This window comes from Bemisia tabaci, chromosome 2 (genome assembly GCF_918797505.1).
Source record: "Bemisia tabaci chromosome 2, PGI_BMITA_v3".
Classification (NCBI taxonomy): domain Eukaryota; kingdom Metazoa; phylum Arthropoda; class Insecta; order Hemiptera; family Aleyrodidae; genus Bemisia; species Bemisia tabaci.
In genome coordinates, this window is record NC_092794.1 from 48763272 (window position 1) to 48775949 (window position 12678).

The 12678-nt window shown below is 38.1% G+C and overlaps 1 protein-coding gene across 3 annotated transcripts in view; it reads left to right on the forward strand.

The window, feature by feature from the left end:
- The window catches only part of SK (small conductance calcium-activated potassium channel), a 398226-nt gene that overhangs the window by 156919 nt on the left and 228629 nt on the right, over window positions 1–12678 (forward strand). For all 3 annotated transcript variants that reach the window (XM_072297495.1, XM_072297494.1, XM_019061693.2), the window contains exon 2: window positions 11507–11549. The gene's annotated coding sequence lies outside the window, so the exon portion shown is untranslated. The remainder of the gene's footprint in view (window positions 1–11506; window positions 11550–12678) is intronic.

Here is a 12678-nt window from a genome sequence, read left to right on the forward strand (position 1 = left end):
TTGCAAATCTCTGCGATTTTTCAGCCGCCTCGATAATCATTGAAGAAATATTCGTACCTTATTTGAAGATTGTTGACGATGATTCATTTTTACTAGGAATTCATCTGGACCAGTTTGCATTTCAAAATATCAATCGTTTACCCATTTTAACACCGATCTGAGAGGATGATTAGAGGCTTCGATTCTGAACAGGCAGCGAGGGTTAAAGTGGGGAGAGTGGGGGGAGAGGGCCGGCTAGATATTGCCCCTCTTTTGCCTCTTTTCTATTGGGGCAACATGTCATCAACCGAACTTTTGGCGCGCCACTGCGCTGCTGACTTGCGCTCTGCCTCTGCCTCAGAGTCCGTAGTGCGCCTTGAACTCTGTGTATAGGCAACACGGACATCCATCAAGCACGAATAGTAGTATCACCGCGCCGTCATTAATATACCTCACCACACTTCCAATTAGGCGGTGCTATTACGAAGAAGCCTATCCAAGTTGCGGCGTTTAATGAAACTCGCGTGCACTTTGTTTTTGAAGAGAACATTACGAGACATTTCGCAAGGAAATTTTTCAGCGAATGTTCTTTAAAGAGCAAGGAAATATCAGTGACCGGATCTGTGAAAAGAGACTTTACATTCTGTGAGAAAATTTATCTCGAATTTTTCGAAAGCTCAAACCACATTTTGCTATGGAACCAAAAAATTTCGTCTTGGAACTTTTGGGCTAATTTCCTTCAATTTTCAAGCTGCACAGGTCAAACTTTTACCCGAATTTCAAATTTTCTTCGTAAGTACATTTGCAAAAAGTTAAGGAAAATTTTCTCCCGGAATACGTTGTTTCGAAAAAAAGTCAGAAATAGTAGCTCCTGCTTGTAAAATGTAGCTTAAGCTTTGTTCTCAAGAAAAGTAAAGTTAGATTTTTAAGGTATAGTTTTTACTTATTTCTTATTTGATTTTTCAGTCGCTAAGTATTATTATAATTGGCTCCGTGAAAATGAGGGAAGAAACTCATAATAGCCCGGGATAATGGGATGCTCGGAAGGAGAGACGGCATGAGATGCGGCAGGTTGGTCTGCTCTCAAGCCCCTCGTGAATCAGATGTATATGCCGAAATTAAATTCTTCAGCCATGTGTGCTGCGGGGTTGCCAGATCGACCCCCATCGGAACTTCCCGCGGTTCCTGTTAGTTCCGTCGAATTTCCAGGCGTGCATCCGCCCCATATCTCAAACCCACAACGCGGCCGTGCTCCAGTGAGCCTCGTTTAGGAGCAAAGTTCTTTCCGCGTTTATTAATAATAAACTTTTACCGTCTGTCACGTTATTTCACCCCATGTCACGTCGGGTTCCTCCAACTTTCACACCCGTGCCACTTCGCCTTGTCTAATCTCGTGTTGCCAGATAAAGCGGCACTCGATCGGTATTAATAGATCCATTGGACTAGACATTTTGCAATGTAGAACTACTGTTTCGGGCCTATTTAAGGAACAACGTAACGTAAGGCCATTAGCTTCCTTATGCGGATACGTGCTTTTACAGATGAGATAGAAATCATAGTTCCTTAGTGGACTACATTATGCGATCAAGGACTACTGTTTCTGAATTATTTCAGAAACAACGTATCTGCTACTATTTCCCCTATTGAGATAGGTTCTTTTGTGGGTGAGCTAGAAGTCCTAACTGCAAGATTGGACGAATTTAACCGGAATGAGCCTCACTACACCAGACGTTGCCTAATTTTTTCTAATTTTTTATTTTGTAAAAAGAGAACTTAGCAACATTGCAACTTTAAAATTGCTAGCACATGCTTCATAATCTATGGCAAATTTACTGATGATAGCTTAAAGACGTTGATTATTTTCAGTTCTTTGCTGAACAAACTACAGTTACACTATCATTTGTCCTTTATTCTATAGGAACCATCCGTTTCAACCAATAGGATCACTTCATTTTTCCTTCGTATCCTTTGTCTATAGTTTTTTCCTCACATATTCCAATAATCAGCTCTCTTTATCGGGATACATGCTCATCGGGCATTCGTGAAAAGTGCATATAAATATTTAGAGAAAAACTTTAGCTTTTTAGTAGTTTAAGAGCTGCATTTGAAGTAATTCTGTGCTCAAGGGATTTAGAGAAATAAAGGCAAACGGTGAATTGTCAAGATGTTGGTCTTGGATGGATAAAGCGTTTTTTTTTCAAGCATTGTTTTAAAAATTTCGGCAGTGGGCCACGGCATTTTACCGCAAACCGCATTGAGCTAACGGGCTATACACGTACCACAGATTAAAAACACCCAAGTGGCTGTTAAACTTAATAGAGCCTTGAGTGTTTCTTTACGAGCGCTCTCTCCTTTCACTCGTTAGTTTGAATCGTTGCACTGTCATAATATTGCATGCATTCCAACCGAACGCACATAGGTAGGTTCCTGAACTATTATACACATAGGTCTTTTTTATAACACCTACTTCAGATGTGTTCCTGCTCCTTACCGCCGTGCAATTTGACACATACAGTTAAAAGAAGTTTATCTTTATTGGGAGGTCTAGGGACCGAGCTATTCCCTGGAATCATAAATTGGATCAGGATGTATTTAAATCAAAATGAACTATATCCATTTTGACATGAGCCCTGTTTTGCATGCACTCTCATGAATCTCAGGGCTTATGTCAGAATGGACATGGTTCATTTTCATTTAAATGTGTCCATTTTATAGGCTGGCTTCGGTCCAATTCAACGTTCGCTTCACTGCCGCATCACATGGGGGAATTAGCGGTGAAAAGACATGAGTCTGTCAGGAAGAGATATCTCTGTTAGCACACCGAGAAATAAGTTCATTCGAAACACGTTTTATTTTGATTCTTATGATACAGCGTTTCAAGAAAATCTCATGCAGATGGAATAAATTCAATTGATGCTCTATGAGGAGAGCATTATATGAAGTGGCGCCAATTGCCGCCTGGGGAGAGTAACATTTCAAACTCACATTTTTTTTACGCAACCTAATATGATACACGGAAAAAAATGGATTGCTGATTTAACAAGTTAATTGTAAAAAAATATGCCCGACATGTTTCAAATGCACATTTTACAATAGTGGAAAGCTAATTTAACGTCGGGGGTCGTTAAATTAGTATTTTTTAATTGTAAAATCTACTATTACACTTCTTGGACACTTCTTCCGGCTAAAAATGTTTTAACTCAGCAATATCATTTTTCTCCGTGTGTGATCATGATTTTAGCCGTGTTATTCGCATTTTTCTACTGTTTAACGAGATAAGGGGAATAGAGGAGAACACCTGAGATAATGAAAGAGGGTATCCTCCCTAATAAAAATCCCGGTACGTCTATTGTGTAATTATGCCCGCCCCCCGGAATGGCTGACTTTAATGAGGAGGGTACAACAAGTAAAAAATGACGAGATTCTGCCGACTCGTTCATGCCCAAGAAACCGGAAGTGGAGTTTCCTTCAAGACGGTAAATCATGCAGTTGGTGAACAATGCCCGGGCTTTGATCACGCGCGGAGGGAAAGAAACCGTTCTCCCATGCTATGGAAAAACCCCGTATGAGCCTCCAGACATTGCCAAGTTCCCTCCAATAAAATATTAATTATCTGGAAAATTTGTGAATATTTTTCTTCGAGTTTTTTAGGGAATTTTACTATGTAACTAGATCTAAATGACCTAAAAATTTCAAGAAAAAATATTCATAAAGCTCCTCAAAATTAAGCATTTAAATCGAAGAAATTTGGCAACGCTCGAGTGTTCGTACGGCGTTCTTCCTTAGCGCGGCACCGTTCCCCAGTTTACTTTGTTTCCAGGGGAGGAGATGGTTCTCCTCCCCGCACGGCATCCCAGGTAATCTCATCATTTTTTAACAAGAGCTTAAATCTCCTGCGAGTCCTCCTCTGCATCTGCGTTTTGATTCCAAGACAAACCATTAGCAGCGAAGTTCTGCCGTGCAAGGGAACATGAGCATTCGAACGGCACCGAATTTTTCCCCCTTCAAATGTTTATTTCCGAGGGTAGGCTTGAATATTTCGCCTTGGAATTTGCAGGATATTTTAGAGTAAATTATGAATTAAATTCTCTGAAAAAAATGTGAGAAAAATTTACACGTAAATTTCTCTGAAAATTCGTTTTTATCAAAGAAAATTTGGCAACGTCTGAAGGCTCATAAGGCGTTCTTACTTCGCACGGTAACGTGAACTACTTTCCCTCGTACCTACCATTTGTTTTACTGTTTAATGTGGATCTACAGCACCCAGAGACGATATATATAATTCAGGGGCCTTGCAATATTATTTGCACTCACCCCTCATATTCTCTGTAAAGACATTAATAGCCTATGATGCTTAATGTCTCCAATAAAATTAATTAACTAACTAACTTCGCTGTTGTGTGTAAAATTTACTTTCAGACCCGTATACTATACGCTCTCAATCTAGGCACTATAAATTCTATGTACATCCATGACCGATAAAGACAAAATCTGAGTTTAATCGAATTCCTATCATTAGATGGGTTATTCTAGAAATCGGAGTTTGAATCTTCAGATGAATTCATCCCACTGATGAATTTTCATGCCAAAAATCATGTATCGAAATCGAAAAATAGCTTTAGAAGCAAAGTTTCTGATTAGCCACCCATATTGAAACATTGAAGTCGGTTGCAAATCGGTAAAAGTTCTGTTGACTTTGCATGTGACCGACTCTGTGAAAAGGAAGAATATTTAGCTCAACTTTTCTGCAAACTTTTAAACCGTGTTTTTCTACAACCTAAGAATTTTTGTCCTGGAATCTAGGAACTAATTACTTACTACTAACTTAAAAGGCTGCGCTATAAAAGCGGCTTCATGTATGTACTTAAAAACTAATACTCCCTTAAATATGTGAGATTCTAGGGTCAGACTTGCGGCAAAATTTCCAGATTTACTTCCTCTGTGCATTTTTTTTTAACTTAAAAGGCTGCGCTATAAAAGCGGCTTTATTTATGTACTTAAGAACTAATACTTCCTTAAATATGTGAGATTCTAGGGTCAGACTTGCGGCAAAATTGCCAGATTTTCTTCCTCTGTGCATTTGCAAAAAGTCAAGGATAATCTTCTTTCAGTAGGTCTAGTCCTTTTCTACAAATCAAATCACACATTAAGCTTTTAGAAGATGATTTTTGGAATGGAAATTCCTTCACGTGAGACTAAAATTTCGATCCTCCCAAAAATAATCCACCCAATAACTAAAGTTTGAAACATGGATCGTACCCAGAATGCACTGCACCGCAGCTGAAGACCCACCTTAACTTCTCGGTGCAAATTAAGAGGAAGGAATTAGGGAAATGGGGAAAAAATAAAGGGCAGACGTTGAGAACTGTGTTGACGTGGAGAAGTTGTGGTTGACAGGTTTGGGCTTGGAGGAGCTTTAAAAGGACGCCTACTTTGGAAAACTGCCTGTTCGCGGCGCGGCTAGGATGATGAATTCGACCGAATGTGATCCCGGGGCCCGGGTAGAGGTAGCGGAGGGTTTATGATTGTGATTTTCCCCTCCCAACTCCTTTCACTCCTCCGGTTTTCATGAGTGAGTGCCAACTATCAGTCTCAGGTTTGCTCGCGGCGAAGCAATTTTTCAAAACGCCCGGGTTGAGCGATCCAGGAGCGCCGACATTTTCCATTCCTTCCTCGAAAGCGCCCATTTTTCGACACTTGATTCTCTAAAACGGCCATGAAAATCTTGAAACGTTATTTGTTAAGGTTTTTGAGGATTGCTTAAGCGGTTCATATTGTCGGAGCCGCGAGGCCCTGGCTGCAGGTGCAATGCAGCGCTTTCGGATTTCCGCTTTGCAGGGCTGTTGATTTATCGCTCTCATTCTCCGGTAATAATAGTTATTGTTGCGCCCTCTTTGTGATCTGATACCGCGCAGTTTCTCTTCTCCTGCCGAACGACAGGGGAGGCTTCGAATTAACTTATTTACTCGGCAATAGTTTCCGGGCTATGAATGAACGTCATTTATCAGTACCCCATCCCGTTGCCTCCTTAAACTTCCCTTCATCTCCTCGTTTAAACTTTGCCTTCATATTATATGTGAACAATATATTTTAGAGATCGCACAGAAATTCAAGCGGGCGAGGCAAAAGTTGTTGGTATTGCTGCTGCTGCTGTTGTTGTCTTTCGTTTGTTTGGCCTAATTCCGGGCTGTAGATAAATGGCCCCTTTGAAAGTTTAAGATCACCGGAGAAATCACGTTTAAAGGGCTGGAAGAGAAAGCGCATAAGTCCAATTTTTGATTTTTTGAGAAATCCATGTTTCAAATTTCAAAATTACATATAGCCTCATAATGGAAAGAAAAACTCACTTTTTGGTACTTAAAAATGGTGCTGGTAAAATGTGAAGTTGACATTTACTTTGAAGTATCTACCCATCTAGGCTGACTGAATACATCTGATCGAATGCGAATAAAATTGCGAATCGAATAGAGAAGAAGCTCAATTACCCTATACACCTCCATTAGGCGACACGATGTTTCTCCCGGCACAACGTAGCATTTTCGGCAAAGACACGACTGAGCCGGTTTGTAGGGCCAAAATTGAATGTCATATGTAGCGTATATTGTATTTTTTTCTCATAATTACATTTTTACGAATACACTGGAAAAAAATAAAACATATTGGATCTAGAGCCAGGCTCTGAAAACATTGACAAGAGAAATACTCTTGATTCAATCAGATTTTTGCTTGAATCAAAAGGAAATACGCTCAAATTAAGAGGCTTGGTTCTTGATTTAAGCAAAAATCCGATTGAATCAAGAGTATTTTGCTTGTCGATGTATTTAAGAGTCTGGACTCTAGATCCAATGTGTTTTTTTTCCAGTGTTCGATATAAAACTGGCCGAGCTTGTGCTTTCTGGTTATAAGCGGAGTCTGGAATTTCACTTTTCGGTTCGTTTTTTGGTTTTGATTATCTAAATTATTGTTATTCGACATTCATGACGGCTTTATAGACGTATTAATGCTAAAAAGAACTATGTTGCACGCAGTCCCCATGCACATAGTTCCTTTTAGCATAAATACGCCCACATTGTGTCGGATAATCGAGGGTCTACTGTGGATGCATTAATCTGCTTTATATTATACACTCAGTATCACTAAAAGAAGGAACGAAGGAAAAAATTAACATATCCCATGATCTCGATCACACGGTCGCGCGGTAAACCACATGGTTGCGCACGAGTCTAAAATAATGAATTCGAAAGCGAGAACGAAGTGGGTGCGCCATAATTAACGTGTGAATTGGAGGACGGAAGATTTGCAGATAGCCAGCTCTGGTGAACATAGTGTTTTCTAAATAGGAGGGCGCGGAGTTTTTGGCCGAGCGCCAAGGAAATCCTGTTGAATTATGAGTGTCGCATTTCGGTCGTCCAGAAGTTTCACTAACGCTCTTCTTCGAGTATATTTCATTCCGAAGTGCATGCAACAAGTGTCAAAGGCATGGAGGAATGTATTTATTTTCATCAACAAACAACAATGACTGAAACATATTCGTATAAGAATAACCATCGACCCCAGAGGAAAATAGAATAATTTAGTGGCTACGTCATACGTTTTACAACGCGGTCCGATGGTTCCACAGGGTGTCTACTGGTCCGGAACCTCCGGAAAAGCTGGAAATAGTACTGATTTTTTAAGGGCTGCCCAGAAGCGCTTGAAAAGTGCCGAAATCCTGCAAGAAGGTCTGAAATGTTTTCCTTCCCACCGCGCGGGTTTTCTGTAACAAAGTCTGAAAAATATGCGATTTCCTACGCGTTGATTCTTTAGAGACGTATTTGCATCATAGGCGGTTCTACGGGGGTGCCAGTGGGTGCCGGGCACCCCCAAGCAAAAATTAAGTACGGTTATCGGAACCGTGAATTTACTAATTTTAAAGATTCTGTATTCACTTGAGAAAAAAACCCAGCAATTAATTGAAAATGTTTTAAACAGAAGTAATATTGATAGCCGTGTATTACAAAGATTCTACTGTTTTTTTATGGTAAGATTGTAGTTCCGATGGAAAGTTTTGCTAAAAATTTTCTACATTGAATTTATACGTATTTAAGTAGAAAGGAAGGAGAGAAAATGAGAAAGGAAGGAAGGAAAGGGATAAAACTTGAGGGCCAAAACTTAGCCCAGATAAGACAGGAATATTTAGCCAATATTTAAACAATATTGTTTTGGTATTTATGCAAACATTGGGCCAATATTGGTTAAATATTGAGCCAATGTTAAAATCGTACACCATCTTTCCTTTTGGCATAAATACTGTGCCAATACTTTGGCTGAGAATACTGTGCCAGTACTTCAAAGGGAAAGTATTTGGATATCAATATTGAGACAATACTACACCAATATTGAATCAATTTAGGGGTTCGCAGCTAGGGGATGGTGGAAAAGGGTTAATTGTGGAAATAATTTTAGAAACCATGAAAAATAAAAATAATGAAACCACTGGGATGTTATTGAATCGATTTTGCAGATTAGAAATTTTTCATCCACCTTGGGGATTGAACCCGGGACCTACCTACACTAACCGACGACCCTACCGATTGAGCTTCACTAGACGATGTATTCTAGTGACTTAAAACCGGTATTTAACGTCGAGTTGGACGGGCAACTAGGATATTTTCCATCTGCCTGGATTTGTCCGTGTATTTATTTTACTTTTTACTTTACTATATTTTTTAAATTTATTTTATCGTTTTACTTTGTTTTATTTCCTTGCTGACTCTATTTTTTTCTTCACTCTATTTTTTTTTTTTTTTCAAGCACTTCATTTTTTTTCTTTAATTATTTACTTCTTATTCCTTTACTTTGTTTTGTTTTACTGTAATTTATTTTAATACTTCATCATAATTTTTTGACTTCAGTTAATTCTTTAAATTCATTCTATTCTTTAACCTCATTTAGTTTTTTCCCTTATACTTTATTTTTTTCTTCATCTCAGTTTTTTTACTTCATCTCCTTGCTCCCTCTAATGTTTTACTTCAGTTTAGTCTTTGACTTCATTTTATCATTAATTTGATTTACTTCATTTTATTTCTCTTCTTTTGTCTATGTTATTCTATTATTTCCACCATTCTATTATTTTATTTATTTTTTTCTCTTTAAATTTTTCATCGACATTCTGAGATGCATTTTGCATTTGATTGCAGTTTGATGTCTTCCTCATAAAGACTATGCAGGTGCGATTGCCATAATCTCACAGCTGCACAGCTACTAAGTGCAAGTTCTACAGGAGACCAATAAGCACACGAGATCAAGAATTTCTTCTTCAGTTGAATTTAAATGTTTCATTTGAAATTTGAAAAATAAAAAATAAACAACCAGATGTGAATGAATGATAACATTCTCATTCAATGATAATATTCACAACAGTACATAAACTACAAACGAAACAAAAAAAGAAATAAACTGAGATCACGCGCAAATACATTGAAAATGACCTCAAGGAGGTGGAAATTCAACAATTTCTTGGGAGGCAAAAAAATATATATTATATTATATTATATTAAATTTGACAACAACTGCAATAACCTTTATGAATAATAAGGTTGAAAATAATGGATAATTGTTCAGAAAGAACACATTTGAGCTACGTCTTAAATCTAAGCCTTATTATGTTTAATACTTTTCGTTATGGGCAGGCATTTAGTATGATGACTGCCTCCCCTAAGCGACCCGTTCCCCTCGGGGCCGGTCTCTGACATTTTCCACCTCTGGGCACCCCCAAGCATGAAGGTCTAGAACCGCCTATGATTTGCATGGGAGATCGCGATTGTGGAATCTTCAAGCCACCAATGAAATTCGAGCAACAATTTCAAAATTTTGAAATTTTTCGGATTTTGTCAAATAAGTACTAAAATAGTTCAATAGCGATAATACTATAGTACTGCAAAAGTACTGAATTTTTCTATTTAGAAGGTACTGAATTTCTTGAGAATGCGTTGAAAAAGTAATGTAAACAGTACTGATTTTTGGCCAACCTTTCCTAGTTGACACCCTGTTTCATTGTAAACAGACACATAATGGAATATAAAAAACCAAAGTATCAAAATTAAACTAATAGAAACATCAATAAACGTAATCAAACCTTAGACCTTAACCTTAGACTTAATATTAAAATAAAATATTAATAATACAATTGTTAGGGGAATTCCATTTCATTTTAACCCTTAGCTCCCAAAGACTATTAATGTACGCGAACTCCCAATTCAGCTCAAATATTGTATTTAAAAACATCGATGTACAGTTTTCAAAGTATTATAATCCTTTTTTTTTTTTTTTTTTTTTTTTTTTTTTAATTTTCACCTTTTCGGTAACATGCTGACGCTCGCTCACATTCTCCCTCACCCGCCAAATTGACGGTGAAACCACCACACCTCATGTCTTGTTTGCAGTTTTTAAAAATCTCCACTCCCATTTTGTTTGTTTGAAAAACAACAAATCAATATCATCTCTTAGAATTTTGACAGAATTTACTTCGCACAGAGAAGAAGATTCACGGAAGTTTTCAAGTTGAGATGTTAAGTAGTTCTCCATTTAAAAAATAAAGTATGACTGGAAGTCTGCAACGCCATAAACCGAGATCCGTGGTCTGGTAGTTTCACCATCGATGTGTAACTCTTCCCCAGAAGAGATGCACGGGAAAGGATGCGCGTTGACGACGGCGCAGAGATGCGACTATTCGTGCTTGATGGATGTCCGTGTTGTATCCGCAAAATTGAAGGCGCGATGGCGTGAGGCGTGAACTAGCAATGCTCCGCTCTATCTGCCAATGAGGTGTCGCCTTATTTTAGGACTACTCAACGTCACTTTTTTAAAACTCCCCTGATATTTCTTCATGGTACGAAGAAAATTGCGTGCAAACTTTTCGGAACGATGTCGTTTTTTGTTCCTTCAAAAAGATAACATGGGAGCTGATATTCTAAACTACCACAAACGAGATACGACGTGGTAGGCGAGTTTTACCATCGATATGACGCAAAAACGTTGATGTACAGTTACACCATTTATTATTCCTATACTTTTCAGCACTTCAACTGTTGTTTTAGGTGGGTGATAAACGTTGCAATACTAATAATATGAGCTATAGCTGAGAAGCATAAACAAATCAGTGTGTCTGTGGAAGAGGAAACTGTTCATTGACTTCTACGGGGGATACTGCACAATCCTCATTAAACTCCTCCATTTTTGGAACAAATTATACTTTTTGAATAGAAAATAAATACCTGAACAGCATCGTACTTTAAATGAGAAATTAATTTTCCCATGTTTGATGAACATAAATTCAGGCTCAAAATTCATGGATAGAATCTTTCTGCAAAAAGTGAACCAACATTCAGTCTGAAAATGAGAGAAAACACTTAGACATATGGCAATTACGTGGAAAACGACATTAATATTTATATAGGATCAAAGAGAATCGATTTCTTTCCTCAGATTAAGTTATTTGTCCTTTCACGGTTCAGCTTTCTCTCATATTTTCTATTCTTTTTTTCAGCTGAATCGTGTACATATTGAAGGCCACAGGAAATAACAAAGCGGTAAGTCATTATTATCGGAAGAATTAATTTCATCACTCTTTCTACTTCTAAACCGATTGAAAAAAAGTATTAGTCGTAAGATAATATTATTTTGTCAGACCCCTTGAGTTCTATTAAGAGGAACTTTAATGTGGCGGATTTACCAGAAACAGCCTAGCCGCATCAGATATTGTCTAGTTTCCTCTTATATATTATTTCTCTATCAGAAAACTGACTGTCACTCTCATTTGATATCTTGTGAGTTTATTCTGTTACATCAGCCCGGTAGATCTCGTAAAATATGACTTGAACTTGAAATTTACACTGTTTAAAGGAGATATTCACAATTGTATCACGAAATTAAAAAGAAAAAACTTGAGTTGATATTTTCAAAATCTGAGTAGAGCGGGCTCATCTAGAGACTGTCACCTGTCGATAGTAGCAAAAATCATAGCAAATGGCTAACAATCAGTAGGACGGTAGAATCAACTTTGAACATTGACAAAATAAATAAAAATTTAGGGGGCCAGAGGGCCTAAACTATATCAAACGCTACTGCGGGCTGATTATTGAAATAGATAGACAAAGCAATAGACAAAGAAGACAAAAAGGATATGGAGGGATCCTATTGGTGGAAGCGGGTGGTTGCAATGAACAAAAGACACAGGTAATAGACTAACTAACGGCAACCCACGAGAGACCTGATAGTTAGTTCATCATTTACCCCCTTGGTCTATAAGAACCACCTATTTCAACCAATAAGATCGCTTTATGCTCCCTATGGCTTCTTTGTCTATAGCTTTGTCTGTAAATTTCAATAATCGGCCCGTTGGCGAGGTGCACGACAAAACATTAGTAATTATATCGAAAATCAATCAGTCTTTCAAGCGATACCAGAGATGTGTTTCTCATTTTAGTAAATCATAGTAAACTTTAAAAAGTCTTCTGAATAATAAGTGAGTGATTTTCCCTCTCGTATCAGCTTGGGGTAGGGGATTTCGACTCTGAAGATTGCACTGTGAGTGAACTAATTTTGCTGCCATCCGCGGGGTACGAAATCCCCCTCCCCAATAAAGAACGAAAAAAAAATGAGAAAGTAGAGAGTAACGAGAGACCTCTCGCGGCATCTTGAAGCAGAAAAAATGCAGTT